The sequence below is a fragment of the Cylas formicarius genome, unplaced genomic scaffold (genome assembly GCF_029955315.1).
Source record: "Cylas formicarius isolate icCylForm1 unplaced genomic scaffold, icCylForm1.1 PGA_scaffold_12__32_contigs__length_19106922, whole genome shotgun sequence".
Classification (NCBI taxonomy): domain Eukaryota; kingdom Metazoa; phylum Arthropoda; class Insecta; order Coleoptera; family Brentidae; genus Cylas; species Cylas formicarius.
In genome coordinates, this window is record NW_026844225.1 from 12,403,918 (window position 1) to 12,431,085 (window position 27,168).

The 27,168-nt window shown below is 31.7% G+C and overlaps 1 long non-coding RNA gene across 2 annotated transcripts in view; it reads left to right on the top strand.

Moving 5' to 3' along the window:
* LOC132708836 (uncharacterized) overlaps nucleotides 1-27,168 on the top strand; it is a 367,983-nt gene that overhangs the window by 283,496 nt on the left and 57,319 nt on the right. For both annotated transcript variants that reach the window (XR_009620036.1, XR_009620037.1), the window contains one exon: nucleotides 11,740-11,790. This is a non-coding gene — a long non-coding RNA (uncharacterized LOC132708836). The remainder of the gene's footprint in view (nucleotides 1-11,739; nucleotides 11,791-27,168) is intronic.

A 27,168-nucleotide genomic window follows, 5' to 3' on the forward strand; every position in this document is an offset into this window, starting at 1 on the left:
CAAGTCGGTCCAACCCTTCGGCAAGTTCTAATTTCACCCTTATGCTGTGGCCACATGACTGGGTTTCTGACGAGAGCTGGTTGCAATCATGTTAACGGCAAATCGTGATTTCTGTCGTAATCCCCCTTAGCTTATTTGATTTGATCAACTGCATTTAAGATCCGACCCATGATTAATTTCGAATTTTCTTTTTCATTGGGTTATTTTTTTTTTGCGCAACAGATTATCAGCGGCAAAACGGGGCATTAGCGGCGAATGCGCCGGGATATCGATTAAATTAACCGATCCAAATCCCTTATGGGGGGGGGGGGGGTAATTTCTTGGTCGAATTAGTCACCCGATTGAGATGTCAAAGGCATCTGGTTTACGGACGATGGGCGTCCCGTGATAAAAAAATTCCGGGCCGTTTTGGATCGTAATTGACCGATAATTGGCATTTTGACAGGCCGCTGAGTTGGCAATAAAACCGGTAAAAACGGTTCTTTCAATATACACAAAGTAAATGAATTTTAGCCGACAGGTTTGAATAATCCGTTCTCAATCGGCAAACAAGTCTGTCACATATTGCGTAGTGGGAGGCGGCTGGCTGACATAGGCGCACGCGTTTGGTCCTAACAAAGAATGTATGCATTCAGAATGACCCAAAATACGCATCCGTATGTATGTATGTATTGAAGTTTAATAACTCTGACGAACCCATCTTCCAGCGATAGGCCCAAACAATTTTCTAAGCTCTCCTTCATGTAGGATATATTTGTCACAACTAGATTAATATTAAGATAACTTGAACCTAGCAGAAAATAATTAATTAAAACTAATCAAAATCGCTTCTAAGGGGTTTTTCTAACTATCCTTATTTATAGGTTTGTCAGACAGAGATCTGTTTGATAATTCAAAAAGTTCAGTTTACTGTAGTTCTAGCACTACTCTATGTACAACCGATTGTGTAATTCTGTTGTATTCCATCCCGCCTTTTTGTTTGTAGTAATTCATAATCCTATAGTAGAAACAAGGAGATAAATAAATCATAGAAAAACAGCATCATAACCGACAAAAACCGAAGAGCAACTTTGTTTATAGCGTATATTTTAAAGTGAGGCAGATGACAATTAGTGTAGACAATGGTTTATAGTCCAACATGAACAAAAAAAAATGGGGGCATTAAGGGGTGATATTTTGACTAATCTAACACGGTGAAAACTTGCATATACGATGTAACGAATACATTGAGGATCTAACGGCAAAAACTGTCAAAACTTGTACCGTTGCAATCAAAGCATTGACAGTCGGCGCCTCTGAGTGGGTGGACGGTGGTAGCATTGCACAAGGGGCGTAGGGGTGTTTATGCACCGTCACATGAAGGCTATTGCGGCGCTATTGCCCAGATTCAATTTCCAATATGCATATATACATATAGAGAGCGGGAGAGAGCGGATTAGCGCGGCCCCGTTTACTACAACTTTAATTAGAACTTTTATCCCGAATAATTCGAAAGCGACTAAAATTGATGCCGGCAAACTTCAAAAGTGATCACATCCGTTTGGTAAAATTTGCTGAATTTTACTCCATCATCGAATTTGGTTTTGAGTTTTGGAAAAAGGAGACGAATTTTGTTACCTTATAGACACGTTCAATGTTCAAATGCGTGTAACAACATCAGTATTTCAAAATACATTCCAATCGAATAGCAAGAAAATCAAATCATTCGTTTCAAAAGACCTTGTGTTTTGTGAATATCTAGCATATGACTTCCCCTACTTCATTTTAGTTTAGTTTGAGTGCCTTAAAATTTCTAATCCAATCTAATCCCATAAAAAAGTCACGTGGAGTGAAGTCATATGATCGATTTGTTTTCATATAGATCATCATTGCTCGGTAGCGAAAAAGAATTGACTTTTACTCCATATCCCATATCACAATTTGGCTTCTCAAATCCCCACATTCTGCAATTTTGCGTATTATCCCATTGAGACGAAAATCCGCTTCATCAATGAAAGTTTTTCCAAGATCCATTCAAAAAGTTTCCGCCGTTTTCCGTGGTCTGTTGGTTTTGCTATCGAATTACTTGATAAGACAAAACCCCAATGACATGACATATCAAAAATCGCAAAAACAATGCCTGTTTTACCGTTACTAAAAGCAATATAAGATTAGATTGAAGATAAACGTAATAAAATTAAACCACAATAAACAATGAAAGAAAAAGTCACCAGCATATGGGTGAATCTGTTGTAACTGTGAATTTTTGTCTTGTATTGTTTGTTCTCACTGGTGATTAATTAATAATCTAATAATAAAATGTTTGTATTAGATGGTCATAAACATATTGCATCATATTTTTTATATAATACAATTTGTTAGAGAACCTACAATTTATCAACTAAATGTCAGTACCGTGTCATGTCCATTTCTAAAATTTTCCTATAAATTCTTATTGTTTTGTCGCAAACTAACAAATATTGACACTTTTTTGGTTAAAGTTTTAAGTTAACACTAAATTCCAGTTAAATAACTTTGTCTTTAAAATTTAACGCATTTTTGAAATTGGAATTATATGACTCGAGCGCCATCTGCCTTGAGATTTATGAAACGTCTAGGGAATCATATTGAAAGTACGTCAGCTGAGTACTGTTTATAAAGATGGAGTTGATGAAGTAGTGCAAAGTGTTTATATGATTTTAAAACTCAAATTTATTTTAGGTCGGTATCGTGGAACGGAAAATTTGAAACTTGTTTCTCGTTCTTGACGCTTTGAAGTTGTAGTGAAATTCTTTCAGGCTGTTATTATTACAGTAAAAGAGATGCATAAAATTTTTTATAAATTCTAGTTTTAAAATCTTAGAATTTTTAAGTAAAAAAAAACAGTTAGAACGGAACCACCCTCATATCTAATAAGTTTCAAAGAGTCATGAGAGATTTTACCCATGGTAGCGTGAAGCTATATACAGGGTGTCGCATATTTTGGCTATCTAACTAAATACTAAATACAGAAGTTTTGCACAGTCATACAGGTTGATGGTTTAAATTTTAGGGTACTCACTCAACTGAAATTGAAATTTTAAACGTGGGCTACTGCGAATCCACAAACAGGGTCCATATTTGATGTTTTGCATAGCCTTACAGTTATCGGAGTTTTTTCATTATTTTATTTATTAATTAATTTGCTCTTTGGTACATAGACAGGTTAAACCCACATACAGTGCCCTCTTAAGAATCCAAATATAAGTACATCAAATTATGCAAAACCTAGTTAATAACAATAAATAATTGCGATGAATTGAGTCTGATTGAAAAGCGCATCAAATCCGTCATAGAGAAGGCAACAAAAAAAACAAAAGAAAGAAAATTAAAAGGTTCTGACTTATTTATTTATTATGTGGAATACTTTTACTAAGCAACAGCAAGAGAAGATTACGATCATGTGAGGTAAAGAAATCCAGGCCTAAACAGTGAAGGTTTGCAGCTCGCAGCAAACGTAGCAGGGGAGAATTTTGAGATTTATTGGTGTTTCAAAAGGGAATAATAAATTTTGAATTGAATTTTTTAAATGACATTCATTTTGTGAAGAAGATTATGTTTACCGGGTTGATCATCTCAAAATTGTAGATACTAGACCAGAGATAACCCCCACTAGGTTATAAATTATAAAGATCAATATTCCCAGAAAGTGTTGGATATTGGGAGACCAAACAATAGCTTCTTTTTTTTCTAATGAATGAAAGTCGTTAAGTTAACTTTTTCGATGAGAAATGGGAGTGGTAAAAGACAAGAATAAGATAAGCTTGTCAAGAGATTCTTTCATAACTTAGACGAGTATCTAGGCAGAATCTTTAAACAATCATGAGCATTATTGTTTTGATTATTTTCTTATATTTAATCAATTACCTGTTGAAACTTTTGCTTTCTTAAAATTATTATTCGTTTGTGTTAATGTTATTTATTTTGCTGAAGAATTTAAATTCCATAAATTACACTATTAACTGACCACAGAATTTTCTTTCCACGACACAGTGATTTATCTAATAAACTTATACCAAAGTAATAAAAAATTTGGTATGTGAGGTTAGAATATTATTCCGAGCAACTTGTTCAAGAAACTTTTTCCGTTATCTCTAACGCGAAGCAAAATATCGAAAATTGACACACTGTATATACCATGTATATTCTTAATTGGTATAGCAGCATAGAGATTGTAACATTGGGGTTAGTGTAGCTTCAAAATTGTCGCGATTGCGCAGTAACTTTCAATTAATAAATTAATAATCAACAATCTATACCGTATATTCATAGCCTACATCAGCTTTAATGTGCAGGGGCAACGGATTGACATATGTTTTGTATATAGGAATCCGGTATGTGCATTTTAGCAGAGGGGTATTAATGTACATCTGCATTGACCTACCTATTCAAAGTAAAGGAGATTAACGCAAAGCATACCTTTCATGCAAATCTGTTGGTCAAAGTAATATTCAATTATACGGAGTTTCACTAGACGGATGCCTCGCCAGTTTCTAAACTAATGCGATGCCATGTGGGGATAATGTCAGGAAATATGGTACGGAAACCAATTACGCTGTGAATTATCCGAATATTTAGTGGCGCAAATGCAACGATGAATAGGTAGTAATACTGCTAAATCCCCTGCGCTAATAAAAAAAAAATGTTTCTATTCCCTTACTTGACGCCGAGCATAAATAAACGCGTACATTATTTATTGCTGTTTAATGAATCCTGGTTTATATTGTTGGTACGCGTGTTTCCGCAGAATTGTAAGCGGAAAAGCCGAAAAGGTAGATAATGCTTCTTTTCCACTTTTTTTCTGTGGATTTTAATTCTTAAACCGCGATTTTGAAACTTCCATTATGTTCATCTTCAGGACGAATAAGGGAAGTCCAAGAGGGAAAAAACTTCTATAAATAAATAAAAAATAAATCCCACGAAATAATCGAATATGGTTACTAACGAGTTGAATAAACATTTCTCAAATATAGGTACGAATATTGTAGACGAACTGAATTTAGAGATAAGCGCAATCCCGATGAAACACTGTCGTGATTATAGGCTTTGATGAAATTTATTGTGAATCTAACTTATATTTAGAGCCAACAACTGACTATGAAATTCGGACTATTATATCAAACTTAAAAAAAATACTGCCCATGGGCATTATCAAATTACCGTCCGAGACGTTGTCAATTCACAGGATGCACTTATACGTATTATCAAAAAATTAATCAATGACATTCTCACTTCTGGTAAATTTCCCGAAGAATTAAAAATTAGTCAAATTTGTCCTATTTATAAGAATAAGCCTAGGGATGATATGAGTATTATAGACCCATAACTTTAATTAGCACCTTCTCAAAAATAATAGAAACTATTGTTAAAAATAGAATGCTGTCTTTTATATCTAAATATATCTGCCTTGATGAGTATCAGTATGGATTCATAAAAAATAGCAGTACTCTGAGAGGTACGATGGATCTTGTAAATCGATTACTGTCCGACTTAGATGCAAAGCGTGTTTCAGTTGGAGTATTTATTGATCTTCAGAAAGCGTTCGATGTTGTCAGTATAGATTTTTTGTTAGCGAAATTAAATAATATAGGTTTCAGAGATAGTATTTACAGGCTAATAAGAACTTATTTATTGAATAGGAAACATTATGTTCAAATAAACCATATTAAAAGTGAAATGCAATCAAGTGTATGCGGCGTTCCTTAGGATTCAGTCCTGGGACCCTTGTTGTACTCGTTATATATCTTAAATTTGCAATGTGCACAGTATTACACATATACAGACGATACACTGCTATTTTATAGTGGTGAAAGTGAGGATAATTGATAAGAAAGTGATTTTAAGAAATATACGCACTGGCTTTTGGGTAATAAATTAAAAATCAATATTGATAAAACTAAATACACGTTGTTCAAGCAAAAAAACAAAGTAATACAGATGGCAAGGTTAAGTATTAAGGATATAAAAATGGAACGTGTTAAATGAATTAAATATTTAGGCCTACTGATCGATGATAGTTTAAACTGGGCTGAGTACATTAATTTTATATCAAATAAAATTTACGCAATGGTCAGTCCTATATATAAAAGCCGAAATTATCTGAGCTTCGGTATGAATTTTACAATTCTTATTTTGTATTACATATGAGATACCTAATTCCATTATGGGGTGTGTGTAGTGCTTATTTTAATACAATATAAAGTCTACAAAATAAATTCTTAAAAATTTTATTTAGTTATGATCGTCGCACGCATACAGAAAATGTGTACAGAGAATTGGACATTTAGAAAATAAATAAAATACAAATGTCTAACATGAAGATTATATTTAATAAAGCCATTCACGTGTATGACACCAGATCTGATAACGATATTTACAATTATAATATCAAAACTAATAAAGGACTTTCTAATCCAGTATTCCAGTATACTTATATTAAGCCTGCAGAAAATTTAAGAAATATTAATAAATATATTAAATTCGTAAAACAGTTAAAAATTCACTTGAATGTAAATTAAATATTGGTACTTTACAATGTATACGTTACGCACTGTTTAAAAAATTCTCAATTCATTTTTTGTTACTTCAAATATTTTCAGACAATTTTTGTTTGGTTCTTGGGCGAATAGAGGGTTCTGCTTTTTGTAGCAAATCTCGCAGAAGTAGGAGAATATTTTTTGATTTTCATTTTATATTAAATGATTTTATTTATTTTTACTGTAACTGATTCATTCAGTACGTTTTGCTATGAGTATCTTTAAAAAAGCGTTATATTCTGAGTTTTTGATGTATATATCAAATTTCATTTCCTAATTTTCAAAATTATAGAACGAAACTTTAGAAATCGCAAAAATATATGAACCTGAGTGCTAAAACCTTCATCGGTTAAGTAATTTCAAAAGAAATTTTCAGTTATGTTCCAAATTGGCACTGCATTTGAAGATTAAAAAAGGCAAGGACAATATATTTCACAGTATCGGAATGAAGTGTTCTATAATGAGAAGCAACTTGATAAATCATTCTCCTTCCACTTTCCGAATTGTCAAATTTTCTAGTATCACTACTTCCCATAATGTTGAGATTACTTAAAATAAATAAGAACTAAAAGTTATTTATTTTGATAAATGGATTTTCATCAAGTAAAAGCCACCTCAGTTCAATTTTTGAGATTCCTTGTATTAAAATTTTATATTTTGGAATTTTTCATGGAAAGGAACAAAAAGATGTCAAGATTCCAATCGTACAGATAATACGTAAACATGCTTCCCCCAAAGTTGTAAAATCGAATCGGCAAAGCGTCTTAAAAGCATATTTTTCGAATATCGCCAAACAAACGGCACATACAACTACATCCGACTTAATGGATTCTATTTAAGCGCTTGCCGTATTCTTCTAATGCAATTCTTAAAAACCTATAAATCGTGAAAATGCGTTTCCCCTCCGCGTTCCACTTAGTAGGTATTCTATATTTTATACGCGCCTATATATGAGGGCATGTTTTTTTTTTAATTCCCAATCTTTTTTGTCCCGGAGCGTTTTGCTTCCATTTGCTCAGCGATGTGATTTACGTAGCATGTAATAAAAGTATTAAACCGGGAAAGTTTTATAGCTTTAATCTCCAACGGTTTAAGCAAAATGGCCTTTTTCAGGGAATGTTTCACTTAGCTTGCCATATAAAGTGCTCAATCGAAACATAAGATATTTAGCGAATCATTTAATTTTTTTTTAATAATATTTTTTTAAAACTATTTGTTATCTAATTTGGAATGGACTGGCTTGGAAACTGAAAAAAGTTTCATTCAGAGAAAAAAAAATACTGTTTAAATACCGTAATAATTTTCATTCGGCTAATTTGAAATAGCGAAAATACTATTGATTAATTAGCACAAAAAATGGTGAATTTTGATTAAATAGTAGAGATTATTAGAATTAGAATAAGAATGGTTTTGAAAGCCCATTATTTGTCAAAATAAATAAGAACTAAAAGTTCAGATTTTCACGAAATTATATATTTTTATATGACAACCGTGTCTTTATCAAATGTAATATTTACAAACTACCTGCTACTATATATACCGAAAAATAACCATAAAACATTAATTAATGTTGTTGTGAGAATTGAAGTTCAATAAAGGAAAGGTATTTAAATCTAATTGATCATTAAGAAATACATTTAAATGTATCATTTTGTTAATCTCCACGGCTTCCAATAATTTTAATTTTCCACTTTTTGTGGCTGTATGTGAAATATCAAAATGGTCGCCAAAAATGTGTTTTTCTGTGTTTAAGTGTGTAGCATAATTAGAATCTAGACTATTGTCTTTAAAGGCTCTTTTATCTTCGTTAATGCGTTTTTTGAAGGATCTTCCTGTTTGTCCAATATAAATTTTAGGACAAGATCCGCATTTCAACCTGTAGACACCTGATTTTTGAGATTTTAGACAATTCGTTTTATTGTGTTGTTAGTTCTGAAAGCTATTTTTAAACCACATTTTGACAAATGTTTTGAAACATTTTCACTAGGTTCTCCTATGTATGTAATTGTTTTAAATTGTTCGTGTTCTGTATTAGGTTTCGGATAAATAGAGTTTACTGTTGTCTGGATTTTTTTTTATTCATCATTTTATCTATAAGCCGTTGGTCAGTGCAGTTTGTCTAATGATATTAAGTTCTTTGTTGTTATTTTCTGTTGAGATTGGCGAATTAAGAAGTCTGTGTATAAAAGAGTGAAATGGAACCATTTTGTGTGTATAAGGGTGATTTCAGCTGTTAAGTATGACTGTGTCCGTGTGTGAAGGTTTATGACAAATGGAAAAATCTAATTTGTTTTGCGTTTTCGTAATATTTAAGTCTAAAAAATTAATAGAGTTATCCTGTTCAATCTCGATAGTGAATTTTATACGATTATGTAATGAGTTAATGTAATTTAAAAAAGAATTCAATTGTCTGTCCGTTCCAATAAAGCAAGCAAAGACATCATCCACGTATCTATACCACCATAGAAAACTTTTACTTAAAGGATGTTCTAGTATGATATTTTCCGAGTTATCCATAAAAATCTCGGCTAACAAATAAATAAGTGGGTTTCCCATAATCAAACCTTCCTTAGAGATGTAAATCTGTCCATTACTTTCAAAATAATTTTGGTCTAAAGATACTATTAAGCAATGTAATAAATCTTGTTTCACCAATAGGTTAACTTGTTCCCAAATTAGGGTGAAATCTACTAAATCTATCACATGCATAAGTGGAATACTGCTAAATAAGTTTTGTACATCAAAAGACAATAGTGTTGCGTTAGAGGGGATTTTGATATCTTTAATTTTGTTGATTAATTCAAAAAAAAATTTTATTGCAAATTTTGGTTTAAAATCTGTGTGTTCGTGTATGTGTGTGTGTGTGTGTGTGTGTTTTGTCGAAACAATTGTCATGTAAAAATATATAATTTCGTGAAAATCTGAACTTTTAGTTCTTATTTACTTTGATAAATGGATTTTCATCAAGTAAAAGCCACCTCAGTTCAAGCCATTATTTGTTCTTATTTACCATTGGTAATATAAAGTTTCCGGATTTCTTTTGAAAGCATAAAATTGACGAATTTAGTTTCGAATAAGCATTTGCGCAAATGGCAGTATTTAATCATACTGCTAAATTACATATTAATTCTATATGCCTATATTACGCCATGATTTAACACGAGCCTGCACACGTTTATTGCAATATTTGCATAAAATTCTGAATATATTGGCGATGCGACGCGTATAGAGCCTGTGCTGTCCACGATATTGCGCAATGTATAGGGTTTTTAATTTTACAACTGTAATCGAGTTATGATTGACTGCCAGATTATCGTAGGTAGTTACCAGACTCTCTAATCGCACTTTCGGAGCCACCACCACATACGATCCATACGTCATGATCAAGGGGCGTGTAATAAATATAATCGAACTCATGAATTTATTGTTTTCATCGCATAACGATTTATTTGGTGATTATTTTGTACCAAGAATTGTTCCAAATTAATTTCATACTCGCCGTATGACTAATACTTGAAAATTTTAAAAATCAGCAATCCACACTCCATTATATTACGCAGTTTCCTTTATTTGCTTTGTTTTGGGTGATCAAATTTTTTTGTACAATCGTATTGAAATAAGACACCCATACGTACTGGAAAAGGTTTGCCCCGAGGTCTAAAATTTATGAAGAAAAAATATTTGCGACATACAGACATTACTATTATTGTCCACTATTCTGTTTTTTTTATTAGTATGTTCTATGCATTTTCGCTGTTTTTGTAAAATATTTTCTTGTACTGTAATTTAGGCAATTTGGAATATAGAACTAGCAACTTCAAATTATTTTCGACTTTTATAGTTCAGTGGTACGTTTTAAAAGTCGAAGTTTCTATGCATCTAAGTTTTTTTACAAAACATTTTTGTATTTTTTATAAATTATAATGATATTAATCACGCGGCGATCGAAAAAAGAACGGTGCAATAATTATTTATTACAGAGCTAGTGCACTCCTATCTGTTTTTTCAAAAATCTTCGAAAGAGCACTGCATTCAAGACTTTCAACATTTTTGGGAAAGTCGTGACCTTTTTCCGGCATGCAATTTGGTTTTCGAAAAAAGCGATGAACGCGGGATGCCAATCCATCTTTTTATAAGCAAAGGCAGCAAACAGCATGCGTCGTTCATATGGCATCAGAGATAACGCCTTAAATTGCATAGTTTTGGTTAGTTTGGGGGTTGTACGCAGTTATATACGTCTCTGACTCCAGGTCAGTGAATTGCGGTGTACCTCAGGGAAGTTTATTCGGTCCTGTATTGTTTATAGTGTTTATAAATTATGTGTTTTCATCTTTCCCCCATATTTACGTTTCCCTTTTTGTGGATGACGTAGTTAGCCCTTTCTGCAGCATTGCCACCAAGCCAACTGTCGAGCAAATGAAACATTATACCGAAATTAATAAATTGATACTAACGAAAGTCAAACTAAGACGATCACCTTTTCAACACGGGATTTAAATAAGAGTTTACTAGTACGCTTCAGTGAAAGCACAATCTAACAGAATAGTGTTGTAAAATGCGGAGTTTATGTAGTCTCGAGGCTCTTCTGGTTCGAACATTGCTTTGTTACATGGAAGCTCCGCCATCAGGTTGCTTTTCTCTTGGTAAAAATGTACTAGTTTTCCTATGTCTATTCCTGTCTTAACTATGCCTTGATATGCTGGATCTTCTTTCTTGTGATGCCTTTTAATACGTATTCGTTGTTTGTAATTGTATATATATTTGTTATTTGCCTAACATTGTTATTATTATGAATTAATTAATTATACCAACATAACTTTATATTATTTATATTTGTATTATACTGACAATATTCAACACTTATAACTCAAGTCTTGTGGAAATAAAGCTATCTTTATCTTTATCCGAAACCCATATAGTGGACTTGGACTTTTCTAAAACTTGATTTTTTTGGTTTACATAAGAAAATGGCTTCTTTAATAAACGTTTAAAAGAACCTAAACAAGAAAAATGTTTTTACAGATTTTGAAAAATCAAACTGCAATTATAGCTTTGTGAAAAAAATCGCATATCAACATACATACCTCAGAATTAGAAAAAGATTAAAGTACGCCTCCTTTTATTTCAAAATTATTACCCATTTATACCTCATTGCCGTGGTACTGATTTTATTTTTGCGTTTCAGGTGACTGAATGGAACCCGAACTATCAAAACGTGTCAACGAAACGCACTAGGGTGAGTTTAATACAAAATTATTGCTTTCGATTCGCTCGTGTCGTTATCAATTCGCCATACAAATGTATTCGGTGGGAGATTCATTAGGTATTGTTTCGTTAAATGACGATATTTGGACCGCAACGCGTGATAAAAATACGAATTAACCGAAAACACTACACGCTGTGTGGCATATAATTAATGGATATGTAATTCGTTGTCGCATTTGTTTACAAAACATTACAATTTTTCACTTGTCCACGTCACCGTGTATAAGTAGTGGAATAACATATCGACGATCTCACTATAAATATAAAGCATTTTAATTGTGTCCCTGCGTACGATGTAAATGATCAACCGCATCCCGAATATTATGTAAATTATTTTGGGGCCAACCCTTTATCGAATTTACGCCCATTGCTGAAGGTGTTGACAAATAAATTGCCCAGAAAAATTTATGGGGCCGCATGGTCGCGAAACTTTGACTGGTATGGTCTGTTCATAGATATAAGAAAGTGACCAATTGCTTTTGAATGGGATTATCCAAAGGTGATCATTAACATACAATGCAACAAGATTATTATCTAAAGTTTCGGAATTTAAATTCAGTTAAAATTGTATTCCGTAATATACAATAATTTTATACCCACTTAGTTTAAGTTTATTAGTAATCATTCTTATTTCGTGTGAAATACAGCGTGTGTTGAATCGTGCGCGAATTATGCAAAATATGTGCGAGTCTAGTGTATCTCAGGAGATGCTCCCGCCCAAATGTAGAAAACACTATTCTATTGAGACTAAGGAAGTTATAAACAATGTTTATTTGACTCTTATTGAACGTGGTGCTAGCAAGCAAGCATCTTTAGAAGAAACGGCCACATTGACGAAAATTCCAACATCAACTGTATGGAAAATTGCGAATAATCCCATTTCAGCAAGGAAAAAAAGAAGCGATGCTGACATTTTCTCGAGTGTAGATGAAAGTGATCAAGATATAATACGGCGTAAAATTTACCAGTTATACGAGGAACAAAACGCACCTACATTAGATATCTTATTTGGGAGGCTTGAAAAAGATGAAACCGGTGTTAAATGTGCCAGAACTACCTTATGGAAGTATATTCAATACATGGCTTTTAGATTTAAAAAAATTGTCAAAAGGCAAGTTTTAATGGAATCTTTTAGAATTCGGAAATGGCTACTGGAATATCTAGAAAAAATTAGGATTTACAGAGAACACAAAGGCCAATTATTTACTTGGGTGAAACCTGGTTCGACACTTATGATACGCCGGAAAAGGGTTGGGTTGACTCAACTGATAAAAAAAGAGGTAAAAGAATAACATTTTTTTATATAAATGGATTCTTCTGTGGATTACCATGAAGACACCACCGTTGATTTATTTGAAAGTTGATTTAAAAACAAACTAGTTCCAAACATTCCTCCTAATGGCGTCATTGTAATGGACAATGCAAGTTATCACAGTAAACAGTTGACTAAAACCTCTTCCTCATGTGACACAAAAGCAACAATCCAAAAGTACATGTATAATAACAATATTTATTTTCACGAATATTATGCCAAAAAACAATTAATTGAGGTTCTACAAAGCTTGAACCTACAAAAGGAATACGTCTGTGATAATTATGCAAAAAATCTAGGGCATACAGTTTTAAGGCTTCCATCTTCCCACTGTATATTTAATCCCATTGAACATGTTTGGCACCAACTGAAATCTGCCATTCGTCGTAACTCTTTATGATGTAAAATACGTTTATGTCTCGACTACGATAACACTGACCTCATACGCCTAAACGTAAAATCCTATATACCTCCTTGGATGTAGGCATCATTATTAATGCTAATGTTAAAAGAAAAGGTCCGCTGATATCCTATGAAATTTTTAAGAATGTTTATATGTATGTGTCCTATCTCTTTTAATGAAAACTATTGCTATTATTCTTATTATTATTCGCTATTATTGAATTAATTATCTTATCATAAATGAGAAGAAGAAAGGATTAATTAAGAATGTTTATATAGGTGTTAAAAAATCAGATTTGTAGTGGTGGAAAATGCGATGGAACTACATATTAATTACCTAAACAAGTATGTTTTTATTCAAAATCTAAATCTTATTTTATAATAGTTATTTTGTATGTAAATGTAAAATTCTTAAATTTTAAAAATGTCCTGTACTGCAATTTTTCAGGTTCAGCCTACTTAAAGTAAGAGTGACGTTTCCTGCCCTTACACTTGATTTAATTTGGTGTCACAAATGGGGTTGAATTTGCAATGATATGTACACATATTTTCCAGACAGTGAGACATAACGTAAAAATTTGTAATATACTCCAAAGAAGCTGTCACTGATATCAGCCGGCACGTGGTCGACATCGACCTGACTCGCCCTCATCTTGTCATTCAGCTATGAATAAATTATTGTTTTTTTTTTCAAAGTAATTTCCGCTCTCTACTGTAATACTTTTTACAAAACTTCTGGATTCTTCCTGCGTTTCGCCAATCATCATGTTGCCTTCTTCAGAGGTTGACTGAAACTTTCTCGTATTTTACTCAATCACGAAACCGGATATTAAATTCTTCGATAAACTAAAATTCTTGCACGTAATTAATTCTTCTACCAACGAAAAATCCAAGAGCAAGCAAATTAACAATCTTAACAGCGACTCAGGTCACCTGTCACCAATATATACCAATAATTTAACTCTGCCCCCCCTCAAACAATATGTAACCAGGTATAGAGTAAAATGTGAGCCAGTTTCAGTGAAGCTCTGAAGAAGCCAACAGGATGCTTGGTGAAACGTTAGTAAGTTCGACTCAACAGAAGCCGACGCTGGAGGAGTCCAGAAGTTTTGAAAAATAGAAATGTTGGGTTATTGGATTTACCCAGTAGCAATAGGTATGAAGATCGTAATTACTTTTTCGGGGCCGTCAAATACCAAGAGGATATACCTTGAGACACAACATCGAGTTTATTTATTGCTGCATTACTTTAAAAACATTAATATTCCAACCAATGGAAATAAAATAGATTAATAAATTTAATAATTTAATTAATAAAGTAATATTATTATTTCAAGTAATATTATGAAATCCAAAAATCTGAAATCTCTACCTTGTTTTTTAAATTTTAAATAGATGTTTCGCTGTCAAGTAGTTCATTTATAGGACGGTTTTTATCGTTGAGGTTGTCATTTAAATTTTACCGCATATAAGAAGTCAACGAAAATGTGTAAAACCGACTTTAGATATTAGAGGTTGCATTGCTCAGGTCGTACTTGACCCGCTTCTACTGAAAACGTTCAACAATGCTTTGACAATTTGAGTTCGCACCTATTCACGATCAACCCGCAATTCCTTCCACTATAGAAGAACAAACAACAATCCCCTACGCAGAAAACATTCAAGGCGTAATTAACGCAGGACTTTTAAAAACTTCAAGCACATGCATTATGCGTGGCATCCCTTTTGTCATCAGCCGGGATTATTGATTGCACATCTGCAGCTTTGCATGTGCAATGTAGGTCAAGCTCCTTGTGTTTGCGATGCGGCATTGCCGGTTTTAGTCTGCCGCAGTGAATACCCGTTTATTATTATTGATGTTATTATTCAGTCAAAATATTTCCATTTATTTTGTTGTCATTTTAATTAGAGTTTTGATCAGTTGTAGTTAGTTGGTTGAGGTAAGTGCGTTTTAAAAAGTGTATACAAGGGGACTCGAAATCAAATATCAAAGAGAAACTCCTCGTTTTGAATTAATAATAATAATAATATTTATTTTCCCAAAGACAACTACGAAATTGTATAGGAATGGTCAAAATACATAATAGGTACAATATACATAGACATATAAAAAAACATTTACTCCAAAAAATTCGTCTAGACTATAAAATATTTTGGAGAACAAAAATATATTTAATCGTTTTTTAAATAGGCAATAGACAAGGTTTTAAACTTGTGTCTCTTAACTCCAATGGAACATTGATAAAAATACGAACATCTAAATAATCAGGTGACCTCGAAGTCGTCTACAGGCTACATTAGAGGACAGGCAGCTTACCGCTCTGTCTTGTATGCCTAGAACGTAAGTCACCAACTAACTTAAAATTCGATAAATTGTTAAACACATACAACGACATTTTAAAAATCCATAGACTCGCCAGTTTCAGAATTTTGTACTGGGCAAATAAACCCCTACAAGATGTATACTTGGAAATATGCTCCCCACAAATAGATTCCATAACGTAATCATGACTCCACCTTCGCATAGTATAAATTAAACAACTATTGTCTAGTTAAAATCTCACAAAGATTTGTAAAAAGATAATTTACACTATTTAGAGTTGAAATAAGAGTATCACAATGAGACTTCCAGTTTAAACATTTATCCAAACTCAATCCTAAGAACCAGCGACATTGTCATTGACTAAACAGATATTAAAATTAGCACATTGTTTCTGATAATTATCAAACCTTATAGTTTGGGTTTTGCTTGCGTTGAAATATAGATTAATATTTCCAAACCATGTCATCAAGCTATCCAGTACCCCACAGCACTTCTCTGAGAGGTCATCGTCATTTCCACACTACAACACCAAGGAAAAATCATCCGCATACATCACAAAATTTTCAAGATACAATTTACATATAATATGTAAAGTACAGCGCCTAAAACTGAACCTTGAGGGACACCCATCTCTATGCGTATATACGCTTTCCATTCTCTTACCTTTATAAAACTTACGGGATACAAATTGAGAACGATCTTCCAAAAAAACCACTGACCCGAAGAGTGCAGAGCTTCCTGAATTTCAAACGGCCGACTTAGGTCGCAAAAAATTCCAACCGGGCACTTACCGTCCCCGATAAAAGAAATTATCCTACGGAAATATGAACAACCAGCAGTTAAAGTGCTTCTATCTTTTCGGAAGCCATGTTGGTTATCTATAAAACTATGATATTTATCTAAAAAATACATTAATCTCTCTAAGAAAGCATACTCTGAAAAACTATTTCAAATTGTTACCGGACGATTGTTCTCCGGTAACTGGCAACTGCCCTTCTTAAAAACTGGCACGACTCTATTTCTTATGTTAGCGGACCTATTATCAAACCAAATACTCTTTTTACTCATTGTTATTATTTCGGCTTTTTATATATTTATTTTTTCTATTTCTTAGTTTTGGTTTCATTTTTAGAAGTTTCGACACCGCTCACTATAGTTCTTTTTTTTAAATTATATTTAATATATTTTGATCTTTATTAAACCTTTAGAATGGAATAAAAAGACTATATTCGTACAATTTTTCAAGTACATTATAGTAAGCAAAAAAAAAATAGATAGAAAAGACATATCAGATAAAAAAATACCAAACAAAGAAAACTAAACAATAAAAAAACTATCACAATAAAATTTTTATAGACAAACATGATAATATTCAGATAGTCTTCCAGTCTATAAAAACAATTTGAGGGGAAATATTTCGTAATATATTTTTTAAATCTTGAATCTCAAAATTTTATTTTATGTTTTTTTTTTCAAAGAAACTCCCACAGGCTACTGTAATACTTTTCACAAAACTTCTGGATTCCTCCTGCGTTGATTTTTGTTGGTTCAAACTTGCTAACGTTTCGCCAATCATTATGTTGGCTTCTTCAGAGCCATACGGAAACTGACTCAACGAAAACCGACGTAGGAGGAAATCCAGAAATTTTGTGAACAATTTTATTTTTTTATTTTATCATGATAGTTGTTATTACATTTGATTAATTTAAATTTATGAATTTCAAGATTAGAATTTGTTAAGTGATGTTTATTTCATCCACTTTTTTGTGTGTATTTCTAAAAGAGTATAGTAGTGCAGAGGCGTGATTCTGTGCCCGCGAAAAATAGGTTGGGAGTGATCCGTGTAACCTTCTCCAACTAAATTAAAGCTAGCTGATGCTTGTTTCTCAACCACTGTCAATTATACAGATAACGAAAAATTTATTCGTACCCTAGATCAAATGCCCGGTTAGGTGCAAAAAGTTACTCGGATATTTTAAAGGAATGAAGCGGGAGGGAAAAACGATTTCATTAGTTTTGGTTAGAGAAGATCTTTAACAAATATGTCAACAGTGTATCATTCTTCGTCCCTTCCATTTCATTCTCCCCGCATATCTTTGTTATATATATATATATATATATATATATATATATATATATATATATATATATATATATATATATATATATATATATATATATATATATATATATATATATATATATATATTGTTATCTGTATATGAAGTATTTTTATGTTAATCAATGAGTAATATCATAACATTAAAATATCCGTATTTGATGAGGAGTTTGTTTTTTTTTTTCAACATCGAAATAATAAGGCCACCCTCAATATTTTAAAATGCTCTGTATCCACCGAACAATGAGACCTCCTAATAATACCTCATAACGAAGCCAAACCGAGAAAATCCTTGCAGAGCTTTAACTTTATACCTCCGATTCGAAAAATCGGAGATCATAAAGCGACATAAAATGTAAAGCAGGTAGAATTTACATGTGCATTCTTGCTAGTAAGCGTTTATATGCACGTACAAAAACATATAATTTGCATGAATTTGTAAAGTTCGTTTTATACTGTTATGTGCTTGACCTTTCAAAATCGCGGTAAAACTTCTAGATCCGAGAGGATGCTCTGCGGTCCATTTAGGATTAAATTTACTCAAACGGAATGGAAATTTGACTTCAATATTTTTGTATATCTTCTTTCACGCCGTACGCGAATACTATTCGATTATATTACCCAATTTAATGGAGTTTATAGTATAGTTTTATTAGAAACCAATATATACGTGGTCTATAGAGACTACATACCATACCATTCCAAGGAATGTGACCACAACTAAACTAAACGTTTAAATTGGCCGAATGTAACCAAATAGTATCCTCAGCGCGATAATAAATCGATATCGAACACCAGAACTTAACAATGAATAACAAAATTTGTGTTAAACGTTTCGTAAAATATCCGATATTTTATTCATGGGTTCGAAGTCAACTACACGATCGTATTTTCGGTCACATTTTTTGTTATAAAATATTCGCTCCCGAATGCGGGTTTCGCCATTGAGACTGGGGGGTTCAAGTGGTCAGTGCGTAAAACACCCTCCCCGGAGGCTTTTTTCCAATTACTTGACTTTCCGAACTTTATGGGCCACTCTTTTTTTTATTCAAACGCAGGCCCCGCGTTTATCTCATGTTTGCTACATTTGCTTTATTTTGTTTTATTAATCTGTCAGATGCACGCGTTTTTATTTCTTCCGATTAGGTTTCTTTTGTAAATTACGTACACCGTTTGCCAAATAAAACGATCCACTATACGATCCGGAAACCCATAGGAGATAGCAGCATGGTCCTACTTCTTTTAAAGATATAATATTCCAGATATACAAATAAAACCTGTTGGTAACAATACACATTTAATAAAGCTTCAGAATTCTTATTTAAAGTTAATTATCTAGCTTGATTGAAAATACCAAATAAAATAAAATAATTAAAGTTTATAGGCTAACTAACCAAGGTAAAAAATTTGAATAAATAAATCTATTAAAAAAAAGTTAACTAAAAAATGTTCGTTAATTCGGTCCATAAAGTTTAGTTAAAAATGTGCTTCCTAAAATGCTCGTTTCATCTTGCATCAAAACAACACAGAAATATTAAAACATTTGAAAATGTAGGCTATGACATCACAATCATTTTTTTACGCATAAACAAACTTTGACGTTTCTGTGTGTTTTTGTTGTTTTTCATATTCTTTTTAAAAAGTTCATAGTTGTCAAGTTTTTTGTTAGTATATATTTTATTTGTATTTTAAATAAGTTATAGTTTTAATTAAACTTTAATTATTTGTTTTGTTATTAGGTATTTTCAATCAAGCTAAATAATTAACCATTAAATGTTTCTTCAAATGTGAATTTGCAAGTTTTGGTTAGTTTGTTAATTAAATTCGCTCAAACGGCACTACCTATTTGGGACACCTATTATAAGCTGAGGCGCGACTGTCAAACTGATTGAGTAGTGCATCATCTCCTTAGTCTGTGGTTGAATTTTCCTTTCAATACCTGTATCAGTAGCGTCACAAAAAAATTTATATGAGGCATTCAAAATATAAAAAAAAAACACATAACCTCAATTTCTTGCATTTTCGAATGGGAATTTCTTTAAAAAGTTACCTTTATTTTAACCAAGGATTCAAAAAATGGCGAAATACACAGGATGTTTCATTTAAAATAACATAACAAACAAACAAACAAACTTTTAGTTTAATAGACAAACAAAAAAACTGGCATTATCTACAGTTTTTGCCCTTTCGTAAATTCGAAAAACCATTAAGCTCGCCACTAATGATATCCTTACGGTCGTCTGCTCTGTGATCTGCTTGTTCTATCTCACAATGTCTTTTACTTTTTAAGTGTGAAAATAAAAAGCAATGTGAACAGTTGTTGTACCGGTTAGTAAAAATTTTATATACTATCGAAGACAATTCAAAAATAATTTTAAAAAATATAAATACCTGTACCTAATAAATTTATTCACAATTTATCAAAATATTAGAAGTTAAAGATCTCGGTAATGAAACTGAAAAACCAAGTCAAGTCAAGCATGCGAAAATGTCAAAAAACAGTGGTGTTTTATCAATAAGTTCCTACAAGATAAAACCATTGAACCACGGATTAGTAGTATTATCAAAGATAATCGAGAAATGGATACTCAAAAGGAAATTGCTTAACACCTGAATGACCATTTTGCCCCCATTGTTTGTGACTTGGAAAACGAGATCACCATCGAAAGACCCAACGGTAGTCAAAAATTTAAAGATGTTAGAAGTGAATACAAAGCTAACAAATGAAAATGGTATCGGGGAAATTACATTGAAACTAAAAAAAACTGTACTGACGTAACAGTAAAAGACATATTTTTATAGGAAAATGTGATAACAATTAACAAAAAGCTAATAAATAATGCGATTTCCACAGGTGTTTTTCCAGATAAGTTAAAAACAAGCTAAATTAGCGCCGTTTTTAAAGGGTTGTAAAAGAGAAAAGGATAATGGCAGGCCTATCTTAATACTGCGCATTTTTTCTAAAATCGTACAAAAACACAAAAAAGCGCTTGTTACAACACATTAAAAATACAGTTGAAGCGGACAAATTCTAGTATGGTTTCCTTAAAAACAGTAGCACTCAAAGTGATATACGCGGCAATCATGTTTCAAAGGCATTAGATTGCAAAGAGATTAGTTTTAGTATAGTAGTATATCACTGGAGCTATGCTTAATTTAGTTTAAACTTTTATGTACTCTCTATATATGTTTTAAAATTAAAACTTGCCAATCTCACGCTATTTTACATTTGTAAATGATAGTGATAAGTGATAGTGTAAATGACAGGTGAAGACGAAAATATCCTACGTGAAGAGGTCAACAGTGACGTCAGGAAACATGTGGATTGGTTGTATAGTAATAAATTAAAAATTCATATACATAAAAAATTGATATAGATAAAAAATAAAAAATGTATGGTATTTAAGCAAAAATATAAACTAATACAAAATATAAAGAGAAATATTAATAACACCCCTCTAAAGCAAGTAAATAATATTAGATATTTAAGATGGCAAATAGATGGCAAATTAAGTTAGAACGAGCATGTAAATACTACAGATAAGATAATTGCACCTATGATAGCTGCAATATTTAAATGTAGAAGTTATTTATTGAAAAATCTAAGGACATGATCTACAATACTTTTTTATTGCTCGTTTTATATATCGATTTCCTATATGGGGAACTTATATCAAAAATAATTTTCAAAGGATGCAACAAAATACAACAAAATAGTCAAAGAACTAAATATCTTTAAGTTGAGTTCACTTCTGCAAATCGAACAATGTATTATATTTATTATATAATTATAAACAATCAGATTAAGATGAGAACCAATATTATAGCACTTGTAATGATTTACTAAGAGCTGTACAGTCTGCAAATAAATTGAGTTTCTTTGTTAAAAAACTTGAAAACTAGATTCTTGGTATTCAGATAGGCTAGCATCTATTTAAATATTTGTACCCACACTGTAACTTACTTAAATGTAGTATTCTCGACGACAGAGTTTTAAGCACTGTTTAGAGATATTTGTCAAAACACCGGCACTGTATATTTTGTTAAATAAATATTTGTTGCAATTAGAGAGAAAAAAAAGTTACTTAGTTTGTTTATAGATGAAGGTAGGAATCATGGGTTTTAACTCTAGATAATCGGGGGCTCGTAACCAAGTGAAGACTGGATAGTTTTGGCTAATGAAACGGATACGAATACAAGCGGCACTTATCAGGAGTCAACTGCACCATCTTTGGTTGATGTCAGAAGACGCAATATGATTGCCGGAACTAATCAAAATTGTTTCCCCGAATCGCATTAGACCTTCTGCGCCTATTTAGTCAAAGTTCTGCATCCTTTATTTGGTTACGTGACACTGATGAAGATAAAATAAACCAGAAGCATAGTAATTTCAACTTTTTTATTTTTATTATTACTCCTAGTTCAGTCTAGCAATAAAATTAAGTTCCAACCGACCCAACAATTTTCGGAGGGTAAAAATTTTTTTTACCTCTGGATGCGTTGTATATAGTCATAATTTTCACGTATACAACACTACTCGTGGAAGTTCAGTGCCCAGAGTCTAATTCCCTAATAAAGGGACACGTGATGACGTCATAAAAACCGAATTTCGAGAACATGGGACATAAACGCGAGCACTCAACCAGGGGGTTGTTATTGTGATACTTCAACTTCGTCAAGCCGTTTCGTTGGGCGCCACCGATGATCATTCTTATGGGGACAGTATGCTCTCTCTATTTAGTTCAATCGGTTCCATATCGACAAGGAGCACTGAAATCTTGTATCTTAACCGCACCCCCGACGATCGTCAGTCACGATATTTTATCGAAATGTTCGGTAAATAAATATATATATATACGCAAAAAAAAATGCTTTTAACAAAATCGCCCTTGGTCTCTATAGATGTTGCTCTATAATGACCAAGATTTAATGGAATAAGAAGTGGAAACAATAAAAACCGCCTCTTTTATTGGACACCATTTTTGAACTGGGACTCTTCATATGGTACTTGCAGAATTTATTATTATTTTTTAACAAAAACCAGACAACAAAGAAAATATATTTTTTTATTCATAATGTTATTGTAATAATTATATTAAATCTAAATGGCACCAAATAAGTTATAGACCATCTATCATCTATCCATCTATCTATCTATCTATCTATGTATCTATCTCTCTATCTATCTATCTATAGCCAGCCAAGCTCTTTAGCTACATTCACATGACATATCTCTAAATATTTATTGAAAAAATGATTGAAGATCTTTGCATATCGGCAATAATTTATATAATTTCGATCTTTTTCAAAATAATCTTATTTTGTATAAGTGACATATATAACAATTAATGACATTTGACGTTGCGTTATTATATTACATTTTTAAAATAAACATAATTTGTCATCAAATATTTTATGCGGATTGGATTGGGATGCAAAGCAGATAACGATGTTTTTTTATTAGCAAATATATTGGACAATTTAATTTTAATTTTTTAAAATTGAACGATATATTTTGTGAAGGATTTTAGAATCGGTTTTGTAATTAATTGATTTTTTGTTTCTTTGGAGTTCTATATTTTCATAAAGTTCTCTTTTTTTGGTGTTACATTCTGTTAGTAGAACTTTAACTTGTTGAAAATTAAGTGTGTGTTTGATGTTGTCACAATGAGTATGAAGAGCTGTTTTATTTTTTTGTCATACTTATGTCCGTTGATTCTATTTTTTAAATACTGTCTTGTTTATCCTATATGGACACTATCGCACTATGGAATTTCATATACTATATTATTTCTTTTTTGAACTGGAATTTTTGCTTTGAGTTTAGTGAAGAGATATGTTTTTTGTAAATTACAACTTCTGTGTAATATTTGAATTTTGTGTTCTTTGAAAATGGTTTGGAGTTTTTCTGATAACCCAGGTATATATGGTGGTGATATATATTTGCTTTGAGGATTTTGATTTTTGTTTACATTATTATAAAATTCGTTGGTACGTTTACTAAATATATTATTAATTTTAAGTTTTTGGGATAATTATTTTCTAGAAGTCTGTATTTATTTTTTCAATTGCGGCTGGTCTATATTCTGGATCGGATAACATTATTGTTCTCTCTGCGCGACCTATTAGGACGGATTTTTTTTGGGCATGGGGATGATTAGATTTAAAATTTAGATAACGTGATGATTTTGTTTTCTTAGTATACCAACTTGTTCTTATTTCATTTTGTATGTGATGTAGGGATAAATCCAAAAAATTAATAGTATTTTGGTTCTCAATTTTAAGTGTGAATTGTATTTTTTTGTGGAAATTATTGAAGAAGTATATTGACATATCTATAAAGAAAAGGTAAATTGAATTGAATGTTTTTAATAACATTTTCTTCTAGATATTCCATAACAAGTTATGCTACTATGTTTGAAATTGACATACCCATTGCACAACCTTCGACATGTTTATAGAACATATTTTTGTATTGAAAAAATGTGGATTTTAGAGTAAAATCTAAAGCTGTTAAAAAATCATATCTGCGTGTAGTTTAATTTTATCCCATTTTGTTTTAATCTTGTTGGTGTATAATGACACGACGACATCAAGCGAAACTAGAACGTAGCCATCTGGTATTTTTAATTTTTTTATTTTTTGTATAAAGTATATCCAGTCTTTGATGTAGAATTTATTTTGATTTGCAACGTTTTTTAATATATTTTTTAAATATTTAGATAATTTTTCTCTTGGTGATTGTATGCAGAATACGATAGGTCTTAATGGGATGTTAGGTTTGTGCAGTTTGGATAAACCGTAAATTCGTGGTGGCAAAGCATTATTACTTTTAATTCTTTTGCAGTATGTGTTGAAATGAAAAGTTGATTTTCCCAAGTTGATATAATTTCGTTTGCTTTTTTTTTGGAAGATTTGTGTGAATTGATTTTTTTATTAAGTTGTTTGGTCTTCGAGTAATACTTTCATTTTCTTATCGTATCCTTCTCCATTGTTGAACTCCGACTGGAATCCTGCAGACGTTTCGCCAAAATCTCACTTGGCATCTTCAATGCTCGCGCTCCGAAAACACTTCGAACACTGTATATATATATATATATATATATATATATATATATATATATATATATATATATATATATATATATATATATATATATATATAACCAATAAATTGCAGCAATCCAACAATTTTATAATTCTGAAAATACTCGTCGTATCTTTTTAAGTTCTTCACGGCCTTATGTATACCTTTCGCAAAGTTTTTCATCCGCCCAAGTTTGAAGTGGAGAGGCGCGGAGCAACATTTTGTCGAATTTACCGCGATGTGTCCCACAAACCAAGAAATGTCTCCTAAATCCTGGACGAAGTTTTACAAAAACTTACTTTTAAGCCCCGCATGTTATCTTTCACGCCACAAAGATTGAAGTTCGTACGTATTAGGGATTTATGAGTATTTTTCTTGCGAAAATGCACCTTTGTTACAATAATATAATGTAGGCCAATAATTATAATCGCCCTTCTTGCGTCTCTCCGTGTTGTTAAGTTTATTTCTTAGTAAAAGTATTGCCAATTAGTTATAAAACGTTTATCCTCAAAAGAATAACAAAGATGTTCTTAGCAGCATTTCAGAAACACAATAGAACTACGGGTCCCAATAAATTGTATCCCGAAGGATATCGTTCGGTGTTGTGTTTGTTAATTTGCCTTTCTAACCGTAGGGGACCTGTCATTCGTCAAAAAAGGCTGATCGGTACGCACAACAGTAAGGTAACACGATACACAACAGTCCATAATGATAATCTTGCTTCGAATAAACTTTTTTATATTATACTTTGAGAGTAAATTGTATTATCAATCAAAAATTATAGTCTGGAGATGCTTATCTCGCTATAGACGCTTTCAAGTCTCTTCAATAGAGACTTTTTTTTAACCGGGATTATAGGAATAATGGTACTTTAAACACTTAAATCACATACCTTTGGCCGTAAATTGTTAATAAGGTATCATTATACCGATTCAAAAGGTACTTACCGCGGTCGGAGGATTTGTGAAAAAAACGCTCTTGAATTTACATAACGCATTCTTTTTTGACAGTCCATGAAGAATATCGCGTTTAAATGTTGATGCCTCGTTTTTTGGATCGTAATTTAAGTCTCTTTGTGGAGTTATTGTTGTTTAGATTGATGCCTCTAGCGCTCTACATCTGCACCCAAATAACATTCCGACAGTATGGAAATTTTTATATAATAATAATAACACTAACAATTTCGAAATAGGCGAGTATTAACAAGAAACATTGATTTTCCGTTTTTGAAATATTAAAAAATCTATTTACACCAAATAAAAAAAAATGTCAACTTTTTTTGTTCGTGTCAGATAACTGCAAGAAAAGCTATGCTATAATTTTTATATGATCTTGATTTTGATAAACATTATATGATAAAGTTAATAAGTGATGTTTTTTAATAAAGGTTCGTTATATTACTAAATTTTCGGAGAAAAAATCATGTAAACTGGTATGCAATGGGTTCGTTTCCCGGATATAGGGTATTGTTTTTATGATAATTTTATTATTACCTTACATTTCTCTAATCATATTTGGTGCCGGATATAAGAGGTGTCGACTCAATTTTTTCGAAAAATAAACTCCCTAAAATTTGATGCCTTGTGCAAAAAAATTGAAACCTCTTTTATGTATGGCTAAAATCTGATGTAGTTTTGTATATAAAATTCGTTTCTGGCTGTTTTTTATTAAAGAAAATAAATTGCTGGAAAAATAAATACAAAAAAAGGATTACTAAGTATTACTAACAAACTCTTTTTCTCTATTTCCCTTCGACTTTCAAACGCCATGTATCTCAAAAACAATTTCGTATTTCTAGATAAGATATTTATTTTACTTTTTATTTAATAGCTGTTTCAAAATTTCTTTTAAAAAAACACGTGTCTATGATATCGAATAAACACTGAAATTATCCTTATAATACTGTAGAATTCATATTAATTATCATATTAAAAGTTATGGACAACAAAAATATTAGAATTTAGAAATAGTTTGTCAACACAAATAGCTCAGAATCTTCTACATTATAAATTAATTATTGGCATTATACAAAGTATGGAGGTATATTTTGTACTTCTAATAGGATCGCCATTTAAACTAAAAAAAAATGTAAATAAATTTTTCTGG